The sequence below is a fragment of the Mustela nigripes genome, chromosome X, assembly GCF_022355385.1.
Source record: "Mustela nigripes isolate SB6536 chromosome X, MUSNIG.SB6536, whole genome shotgun sequence".
Classification (NCBI taxonomy): Eukaryota; Metazoa; Chordata; class Mammalia; order Carnivora; family Mustelidae; genus Mustela; species Mustela nigripes.
The window spans coordinates 27,900,714-27,911,903 of record NC_081575.1 but is presented as its reverse complement, the minus strand read 5'-3'; positions in this window follow the sequence as shown (position 1 = coordinate 27,911,903).

Genomic DNA, 11,190 nt, shown 5'->3' with positions numbered 1-11,190 from the left:
AAAAAAAAAAAAAAAAAAAAAAAAAAAAAAAACAAAGAAAGAAAAGAAAATCACAGACAGATTTTGATAATACTTTAAGCTTTGGGATGAAACATATTGGAGGAGAAATACCCTAATGGCACTGAAACTTCTTGATAGAAAGTGTTGTTGCTGCTCTTTGTTGTCTGGGCCCTGACCCAAAACAATAGGCACTGCCTGAACTGGAGGAGGGGAAGAAGAATAGAATGGTTCTGGGTTATTTTATTTAAATTGAGTCATTATATAGAGTCTGAAGGGACATTAGACATCACATAGTCCAATCTCCACATTGTTTAAGACCTAAGCAAGCAGACAGAAACGTATATTTGATTATTCAAAGTGATAGGGAATCACAGCTATACAAGTTAGCCCATTCTATTTTCCAAAAACTGAGAAGGGGAACAATCTTGACTGTATTGAGCTGAAATTGCTCCTTGAACTATGAATGACAGATTGACATTATATAGAGAAAATAATATTACAATATTTTGTGCTTTTTCAGTTGTGTTTTTGATTTGGGTTGAGTTGTTTCTCTGTCCCCTCTTAACCAACCAGTGCTTACTGCTGTAATAAACTTGTCCAAGAATCAGTTATAAATATGGTGAAGAGGTGAATGGACAGTAGACTATGAACTCTTTGAGTGCAGAGATTATAAATTACTCTTTGATGTTTTCCCCATACATAGCAGCTAGCACAGTGACAGGAACATAGTAAGTGCTCAGTAAATATTTAATGGAAGAAGAAAGGAAGAGGAAGAAAGGAAGAAATATACAGAAGGAGATTATTCATGTATCTGCCAATTCTGACCTTAATACAGAAGAATCATTGAGTGGAGTGTATTGACACTTGGTTGACATACTTCATGTATTTATAGAAATAAGTATATTTCTAAAAGATATACTTATTTATGTAAATGTTGTAATATATTTATATAAATTAAAATGTATTTATATAATAATAAGTATATGTGTTTCCATATTATTTAGTTTGTATAATTTAATTTTAGTCATTTAATATTTAAACATATAAATATTTATATATAAAGTATGCGTCACATATAATTTTATAAATGTAAATATAAACTTGCTATTCCTAAAAGTTTCTAGTATAAACTTATCTTGATCTTTTATACACAGGGATATATTTTTCTTTGAATGATAAGTCTTCATTTTAAAACAATCCCTTTAAATTCCTCAAACTTACCTTTGGGGTTCTATCTCTGAATCTTAAGACCATTATTCCACTAAGCACATCTAATCCTAAATGGTGTGACCTGAGGGAGTTGTAAGAAACCCAAGAATTCATCATGGTGTCCTGAATCTTGAAGGGTTTACTTAGATGTTAAAAACAAACCCATCGATGCCATCTGTTACAATGCAGCTGCATTATTTATAAAGGAAACATGAAGATTTATGCAGTAATGTCCAAACTCAAAAAACATGGGATCCATATTTTTAGTCTCCTAAAAATAATCTGAGGGACAATGAGGATACTTCCCTGGATGGTGGAACTTTGCCCTATCTTTGTATAGATGGAGAGGGTTATGGTAAGGAAGGGTAAGGAAGGTAACTCTTATGTAATTATCATGCCTGCCTTGATTTTCATTTCAACATTTTCATGTATAAATTTTAAGACAATGGAAATGTTTATTAGATTTATATCTTGATTCCCATTTGACATTCTGACGAACAGAGGAAGTATTTTTAAGTCTGGTGGAAAACCTGATTCAAAGGCCAGAGAAGGTTTTTAAAAGCCCCTATTTGCTATATGTCTGCCAGCCCAGTAGAAAGAAGTATCTTCGGGACATTGTGCTAGTGGAGAAGAATCAACTAGGAAGCCAGCCACTTTTAGGAGATTTAAAAATTTAGTACCTAGTGAATAGAGCAGGCAATCTCTTTTATAGCAAATGCTTTAGGGTTATACGCAACACTAAGGAGGTTAGTACACTTGGAAGGGTCTAGAAAGAGGAATCAAGAAGGTGGAATAGGTGGCAGGTGGATGTACCAGCAAAAAAAAAAAAAAAGAGAAAGAGAGAGAGAAGAAGTGTTTACTGAAGCAGGAATATTAAATGGAACCATGCAATGTTCAATTGTGTCCAAGGAAAAGATGACTTTGTACCAAGTATACATACTCTGCCCTCCTATAAATGTATATAAACATTAGCCCCTCCCGGCCCATGTATACACACATGTGCCCATATTATACTCCCATCAACTCAACCATACTATAAAGCCTATACATATGTATCCTCATGCAAGTGTGTGACTAATACATTTGAAATCACTTCTGAGAAGAAAACCATTTAAAAAAAAGGTCTGATTTAGTCTTCAACCTGCAGGATTCTTTTTCCTTTGTTGTTGTTGTTCCATACAAAAAAAAAAAAGTATAGTGCTGATTGTATACCAGGCATATTTTCATATATGAACTCATGCTCACAGACATCCTATGAAGTAAATATCATTATCCATTTGAAAGATGAGCAAACATCATTCTACCTCCATCTTTACATCTGTGGTGTTATTTGGCTATTCTCATACTTCATTTACTGTGATTATCAACTCTTGAGATGTTTACGATGTTCTTTGGGGCCTTCCCTGGGAGAAAGCCTACTCAGTCAAGAGAGGTGGGGTGAACGTTGCCAGTGGCTAACCTTGTGTCTTCTTTCCTTTCACAAGTACTGTTTGACTTTCCATCAAGGATTAGAATCAAGTTCATTTCCTCCTTTAGCGATGTAGAACCTGCCTAGTTTTGTCTTTCCTCTTTGTCCTTTCATAGTCCAAAGCATAGGAAAAATGCTCTCTTTTTTGGTGTGTGAAGACTGGCATAGTATACATCTTTGCACATTGAAATACCTAAGTTAAGGGACATTTCACCATGTTAAGCTATTCTTCTACCTTGCATGTCTTAGCAAGTAATCCTTGCCTAGTGAAGGCCCATAGGTTTCAAGAAGGTAGTAATCCATACTACCAGGGCAGTGCCCTTCTTAAGATAGAAGATAGCCTTTCAGATTTGGAACTCAGATAAACCATTCACTCTATCTCCGCTGAAACAGTGCAGGGCAGGAAAGTTGTCTCTAGGAGACCAAATTTGGGAAAGGGATAACTGCTGCCTTACCCATTACATTTCGGATATGACAGATCATTGGGAATAATAGGGAAACCCATCCAAACTGCTGCAACCCCAAAATGCTAAATTTTGAATGTAGTATAATTAAAATATGTGAAACATAAGGCCTGGTTGAAACAAAGAGTTTCTGGATTGAAAAGAGCCTCGGAGATTACATAGTCCAATGGCTTCAATTTCTTTGTATAAATAAGAGAAAGAGAAAGATCATGTCTTACTTAACTTTGTCACTTGAACACCTGGAATAATGCCTTCCACAGTTGGTATTCGATACATGTTTGTGGAGCTGTTTTATACAGAAAATTGTGAGTGACCTGCCCACGAATACACAGCTACTAATGGAAAAGACTAGATTAGCACCCTCATTTGAAGCCTGTGACTTGTGTTTCTAGCCACTTATGATAATCAGGACCTATCCTAAACGTCACATTTTGAACTCCAGGGAACATTACCCTCTATGGCAAGGGCCTGCTCAGCCCTAGATGGCTATTAAGGTGGTGATATTAATTCTACCCCCTAAAAACTGCAAAGATAAGAGAATTTGGGGCATTTACTTCTGGCCACTCTTTGTAACCTTTGTTTGTTTTCTAAATGGAAAGCCCTCATGACTCTCCAATACATAGCTGTGAGACTTAATTTCTTTTCTTCAGGGATAAGCACTTTTAAAAATGCATAAACATAAGCAAATTTGTCTAGAGAGGACAATGTCATCATATTCCCGTTCTCTAGGAGTTCAGCCTGGGAAAATACAGCTCTTCATTTTAGCCATAATTAATTACTTTGAAAGTATTACCTATTTCACCTTAGGGACCACAAAGAAAGAGTAGAAAGCAGGCCAAGTTATAACAGGGCATCGTTCCTAGCATATTGCAAGAGCAAGTGACACTTAAGGGAATAGCCACACAGCCTCAGTCAAACAGTGCATTCTCTCAGGTTAATATTATTGGAATTATTAACTTCTGAATTGCTTCTAGAAGGAGCTACTTTGTACATGACAGGACCCCTGTGGTTAGGTGGAAAGAGAAGCCAATAAATTACCAAGCAGCATGCATGATTAAGGAGTGGAACAGGGAAAGAAAAGTTCTAAGGTATTTTGAATGTGTGGTCAGCACACACATAAATTAAGCAATAAGGAAAGATAACCAAAAGCCCTTGCACACTGATTGTTGTGTGTCCCAAGTCCTGTCGGCCGCAGTTCTGAGACTTATCACCAACGACAGGATAGGAAATGCCCAGGCCTTGAGGCAGTTCTGACAGAAGCCAGCAGAAAATCGTTATTGATAGTGAAAGTCTTATTGCCAGGCATTGTTCAAAACTCCTATAAAGATGTACTTTTTTTTTTTTTTAATAGTCTCTGTGCCCAACATGGGACTTGAACTCAAGAACCTGGGATGAAGAGTCATATGCTCTACAGACTAAGCCAGCCAGGCACCTGAAGATGAACTCTTTTAATTTTCATAATAACTCTGTGAGTTAGACCATTATCCATTTTACCAAGAAATAAACCAAAGCAGAACGATGTCAAAAATTTGCCCAAATGTCTTAGTTAATTCCAACAGCTATAATATTAATGTTTTCCCCAAAGCCTAGGACTTAACAGAAGTTTATTTTTTACACACAGAATTTTGCACAGCTTGTAAATGGTGAAGTACCTTACTCAAAATCAATTGCCTCATGATTGAATTAATTATCCAACTCACCATTACTGCTACAAAACAGATACTTTAACCCCTATATTTTAGGGCAAAGGCTAATTATATACCTGAAATAAAGAATGAATATATTGCTTCTGTGGTTGTGATAATGGTGAGATAACAAATATGTTTAAATTGGTATAATCACTATGTAGATTTTAAAATGACTTTTAGCATCAGAAATAAAATGTGCACTAGTAGTAATAGAACTCTATTTATGCCAGGCATAACCAAGTACTTTACATATAATTTTCACTCTTTCAATCTCCCTCTTAAAGTAGTATGACTATTATTGCCATTTCAAAAATATTGTGCATGCAGGGCACCTGGCTGATTCAGTTGGTAGAGCACGTGACTGTTGATCTCAGGGTTGTGGGTTCAAGCCCCACATTGAGGGTAGAGATTAGTTAAAATCTTGCATTCCTGGGTATTTGCCCCAAAGATACAGATGTCATGAAAAGAAGGGCCATCTGTACCCCAATGTTTATAGCAGCAATGGCCACGGTCGCCACACTGTGGAAAGAACCAAGATGCTCTTCAACGGATGAATGGATAAGGAAGATGTGGTCCATATACACTCTGGAGTATTATGCCTCCATCAGAAAGGATGAATACCCAACTTTTGTAGCAACATGGACGGGACTGGAAGAGATTATGCTGAGTGAAATAAGTCAAGCAGAGAGAGTCAACTATCATATGATTTCACTTATTTGTGGAGCATAACAAATATTATGGAGGACAAGGGGTCTTAGAGAGGAGAAGGGAGTTGGAGGAAGTTGGAAAGGGTGGTGAATCATGAGAGTCTATGGACTCTGAAAAACAACTGAGGGGTTTGAAGTGGCTGGGGGGTGGGAGGTTGGGGTACCAGGTGGTGGGTATTAGAGAGGGCATGGATTGCATGGAGCACTGGGTGTGGTGCAAAAATAATGAATACTGTTATGCTGAAAATAAATAAATTAATTTAATTTAAAAAATCTTTGAAAAATATATTGTGGGGACATCTGGGTGACTCAGTTGGTTAAGTGACTGCCTTTGGCTCAGATCATGATTCCGGAATCCTTGGATTGAGCCCTGCGTCAGGCTCCCTGCTCAGTGGGGAGCCTGCTTCTCCCACTCCTCTTATGCATTCTCACTCTCTCAAATAAAATCTCTAAAAAATATATTGTGGGGGTGCCTGGGCGCCTCAGTGGGTTAAAGCCTCTGCCTTCGGCTCAGGTCATGATCCCAGGTTCCTGGGATAGAGCCCTGCATCAGGCTCCCTGCTCAGCGGGGAGCCTGCTTCCTCCTCTCTCTTTGCCTGCCTCTCTGTCTACTCATCTGTCAAATAAATAAAATCTTAACAAAAAAAAGAAAAAATATATTGTGAATGCATTTCACACTCTAATCAATTAACATTTTAATGTTTGTACTGTAAGATAAAATACAGATTATGAAAACACACTGAACAAATGCATGGCATAATGAGTTAATTACCATAAGGTAATATGTACCAAACTCAGGTCACGAAACAAAATTACCAGCCACCCCAAGAGCCCTCCTTCCATTTTCCCTCTCCTATGAGAAACCTTCCATTCCCTTTTTTTCCCCCTTCCATTCCCTTTTGAAGTAATTTCTATCTTGGTTTCACAGTAATCATTTCCTTCTATTTATTTACAGTTTGTCCATTTTTATGAAACATTTTTTAAAGTATAGCTGACACACAATGTTATGTTACTTTCAGGAAGTTTTAAAATTAATTAATTAAATAATTTAAAAAATTATGTTCAGTTAGCCAGCATATAATACACCATTAGTAGTGATTCATTAGTTGTGTGTAACACCCAGTGCTCATGTTTTTTTTTTTTTCTAATCTCTAGATTTCCTTTGTTATTATTCTTTTCTTTTATTAACACAATCAAGAATCCAAAGAACATGTTGCATACTCTTGGTATAATTAAGTATCTTCCTCTGTCCTTAGTATTTCCTATGAGTTGGCAGCTGGGCCTGAAATCTGCATCAGATTCAAGTTTGGTTTCTTTAGTATAACTCAAAGGAATGTTGTGTTCTTTAATCATGAGTCACCAAGTATTTGGTTCTATGTCTTTTTGGGATGTTAGCAGCTGTTAATGTTCAGTACCTAGACCAAGTAATTAACTAGGAATTAGATATGGTAAAAAATCTAATTCAAATTTTATTTATACACAGTTCACTTATAAGGGGATACAACCTCTCATCTTGCAATAGATTAGTGAGGGAAAAAATTCACAAAGAAGGAATAGGATAAATACTTTAGCTTTCTTTTTATTTACCCATTCAGTATAAAGAAAGGTGAACTTCCACAGGTGAACAATTTACTTATTTAATATCATTATGTACTTATGGATTTAACATATTTAATAGATTTTGAACAATTGTACTATTTTTGAAATTTTTGAGATTACATATGTATCACATAAAATTCATAATTTTAAGCATTTTTAAATGTATAATTCCATTCAGCAGCATTACATTCCAATGTTCTGAAACCATCATCACTATGTACTTTCTAGTTTTATGTGTGTGTGTGTTTATTATGACAGTGTTGGATTGTGTCAAATGTCTTTTTTTATCAATTGAGAAAATTATGAATTTTTTTCCTTTGTTCTATAATGTCATGTATTACACTGATTTTCTTATGCTGAACCACCCTTGTATTCCTGTGAGAAATCCTATTTGGTAATGTGTAGTCTGTTAGATTCACTTTGGTGGTATTATGTTGAGGCTTTTTGCATCTATGTTCACAGAGAATGTTGGTCTGTAATTTGTGTGTGTGGTGTGTGTGTGTGTTTTAGATTTTATTTATTTGACAGAGAGAGAGAAAACACAAATAGGCAGAGAGGCAGGGAGAAAGAGAGAGAGGAGGAAGCAGGCTCCCTGTGGAGCAGAGAGCCCGACGCGGGGCTCAATCCCAGGACCCTGGGATCTTGACCTGAGCCCAAGGCAGAGGCTTTAACCCACTGGGCCACCCAGGTGCCCCGTGTGTGTGTATTTTGTTGAGGCTTTTTCATCTATATTCGCAGAGAATGTTGGTCTGTAACTTGTGTGTGTGTGTGTGTGTGTGTGTGTGTGTGTGTGTGAGATGTCTTTTTCTGACTTTAGAATCGTAGAATAAATTACAAAGTGGTTTCTTCTCTTTTGTATTTTGGAAGAGTTTGATGAGAATTGGGTTATTTCTTCTTTAAATATTTGGTGGAAATTACCTAGGAAGTCATCCAGTATAGTTCTTTTATCTGTTGGGAGATTCTTGATTATGGATTTAGTCCTTTCTTCTTAAAGAACTGTTTTGTTTTTGCATTTCTTCTTGAATCAGTTTAGGCGATTTTTGGGTTTTGAGAAATTTGTCCATTTTGTGCAGAATATCTAATTTTGGTGTATGGTTGTTTATCGTATTCTCTTACAATCTTTTTTAATTTGTAGGGTTGGAAATGTTTTTTTCTACCTTGATTTCTGATTTGAATTATGTGTGTCATCTCTTTTTTCTTTGTCAGTCTAGCTAAAATTTTGTCAATTTTGTTGACCTTTCAAAGAACTAACTTTTAAATTTAAAATCACTGTATATTTTATTAAGATTTTATTTACTTATTTGACACAGAGAGAGAGAGAGAAAGAGATCACAAGTAGGCAGACAGGCAGGCGGGGGGATGGGGGGAGAAGCAGGCTCCCTGCTAAGCAGAAAGCATGATGTGGGGCTCAATCCCAGGACCCTGAGACCACGACCTGAGCCAAAGGCAGAGGCTTAACACACTGAGTCACCCAGGTGCCCCATATTTTTCTATTCTTGATTTTGTTTTGGCTCTAATCTTTCTTTTCTTCTACTGGTTTTAGTTTTAAATTGTTCCACTTTTTTTTTTTTTTTAAATTCCCTCAGGTTTACCTAGCTCCTCAGTTTATCTAGTTGAGATCCTTCTATTTTAATGATGGTATTTATAGCTGTAAATTTCGCTCTGATTACTGTCTTTGCTATATTTCATAACTTTTGATATATTTTGTTTTCATGTTGACTTGTCCCTGAGTATTATCTAGTACCACTTGTGATTTCTTCTTTGATTCATTGATTGTTTAAGAATGTGTTGTTTAGGAGGGTTCCCATTTCTCCGCATCCTCGCCAGCATCTGTCATTTCCTGACTTGTTGATTTTAGCCATTCTGACTGGTGTGAGGGGATATCTCATTGTGGTTTTGATTTGTATTTCCCTGATGCCGAGTGATATGGAGCACTTTTTCATGTGTCTGTTGGCCATCTGGATGTCTTCTTTGCAGAAATGTCTGTTCATGTCCTCTGCCCATTTCTTGATTGGATTATTTGTTCTTTGGGTGTTGAGTTTGCTAAGTTCTTTATAGATTCTGGACACTAGTCCTTTATCTGATATGTCGTTTGCAAATATCTTCTCCCATTCTGTCAGTTGTCTTTTGATTTTGTTAACTGTTTCCTTTGCTGTGCAAAAGCTTTTGATCTTGATGAAATCCCAATAGTTCATTTTTGCCCTTGCTTCCCTTGCCTTTGGCGATGTTCCTAGGAAGATGTTGCTGCGGCTGAGGTCGAAGAGCTTGCTGCCTGTGTTCTCCTCAAGGATTTTGATGGATTCCTTTCGCACATTGAGGTCCTTCATCCATTTTGAGTCTATTTTTGTGTGTGGTGTAAGGAAATGGTCCAATTTCATGTGGCTGTCCAATTTTCCCAGCACCATTTATTGAAGAGGCTGTCTTTTTTCCATTGGACATTCTTTCCTGCTTTGTCAAAGATTAGTTGACTGTAGAGTTGAGGGTCTATTTCTGGGCTCTCTATTCTGTTCCATTGATCTATGGGTCTGTTTTTGTGCCAGTACCATGCTGTCTTGATGATGACAGCTTTGTAATAGAGCTTGAAGTCCGGAATTGTGATGCCACCAACGTTGGCTTTCTTTTTCAATATCCCTTTGGCTATTCGAGGTCTTTTCTGGTTCCATATAAATTTTAGGATTATTTGTTCCATTTCTTTGAAAAAGATGGATGGTACTTTGATAGGAATTGCATTAAATGTGTAGATTGCTTTAGGTAGCATAGACATTTTCACAATATTTATTCTTCCAATCCAGGAGCATGGAACATTTTTCCATTTCTTTGTGTCTTCCTCAATTTCTTTCATGAGTACTTTATAGTTTTCTGAGTATAGATTCTGTGCCTCTTTGGTTAGGTTTATTCCTAGGTATCTTATGGTTTTGGGTGCAATTGTAAACGGGATGGACTCCTTAATTTCTCTTTCTTCTGTCTTGCTGTTGGTGTAGAGAAATGCAACTGATTTGTGTGCATTGATTTTATATCCTGACACTTTACTGAATTCCTGTACAAGTTCTAGCAGTTTTGGAGTGGAGTCTTTTGGGTTTTCCACATATAGTATCATATCATCTGCAAAGAGTGATAATTTGACTTCTACACTGTTGGTGGGAATGCAAGCTGGTACAGCCACTCTGGAAAACAGCATGGAGGTTCCTCAAAATGTTGAAAATAGAACTGCCCTATGACCCAGTAATTACACTGTTGGGTATTTACCCTAAAGATACAAACGTAGTGATCCAAAGGGGCACATGCACCCGAATGTTTATAGCAGCAATGTCCACAATAGCCAAGCTATGGAAAGAACCTAGATGTCCATCAACAGATGAATGGATCAAGAAGATGTGGTATATATACACAATGGAATACTATGCAGCCATCAAAAGAAATGAAATCTTGCCTTTGCGACAACGTGGATGGAACTAGAGCGTATCATGTTTAGCGAAATAAGTCAAGCAGAGAAAGACAACTATCATATGATCTCCCTGATATGAGGAAGTGGTGATGCAACATGGGGGCTTAAGTGGTAGGAGAAGAATAAATGAAACAAGATGGGGTTGGGAGGGAGACAAACCATATGTGACTCTTAATCTCACAAAGCAAACTGAGGGTTGCTGGGGGGAGGGGGTTTGGGAGAAGGGGGTGGGATTATGGACATTGGGGAGGGTATGTGCTTTGGTGAGTGCTGTGAAGTGTGTAAACCTGGTGTTTCACAGACCTGTACCCCTGGGGATAAAAATATATGTTTATAAAAAATAAAAAATTAAAAAAAAAAGAATGTGTTGTTTATTTTTCACATATCTGTGAATTTGCCAGTTTTCCTTCTGTTAACTTAGCTTCATTCCATTTTGGTCAGAAAAGATACTTTTTATGATTTCAATCTTAATTTTATTGAGGTTTGTTTTGTGGCTTAACATAAGATCTATCTTACAGAATGTTCCAGGTGTACTTAAGAAGAATGTGCATTTTACTGTTGCTGGTAGAGCATGTTTTTTATGTAATTAGCATGTTTCCTTGGTTTATAG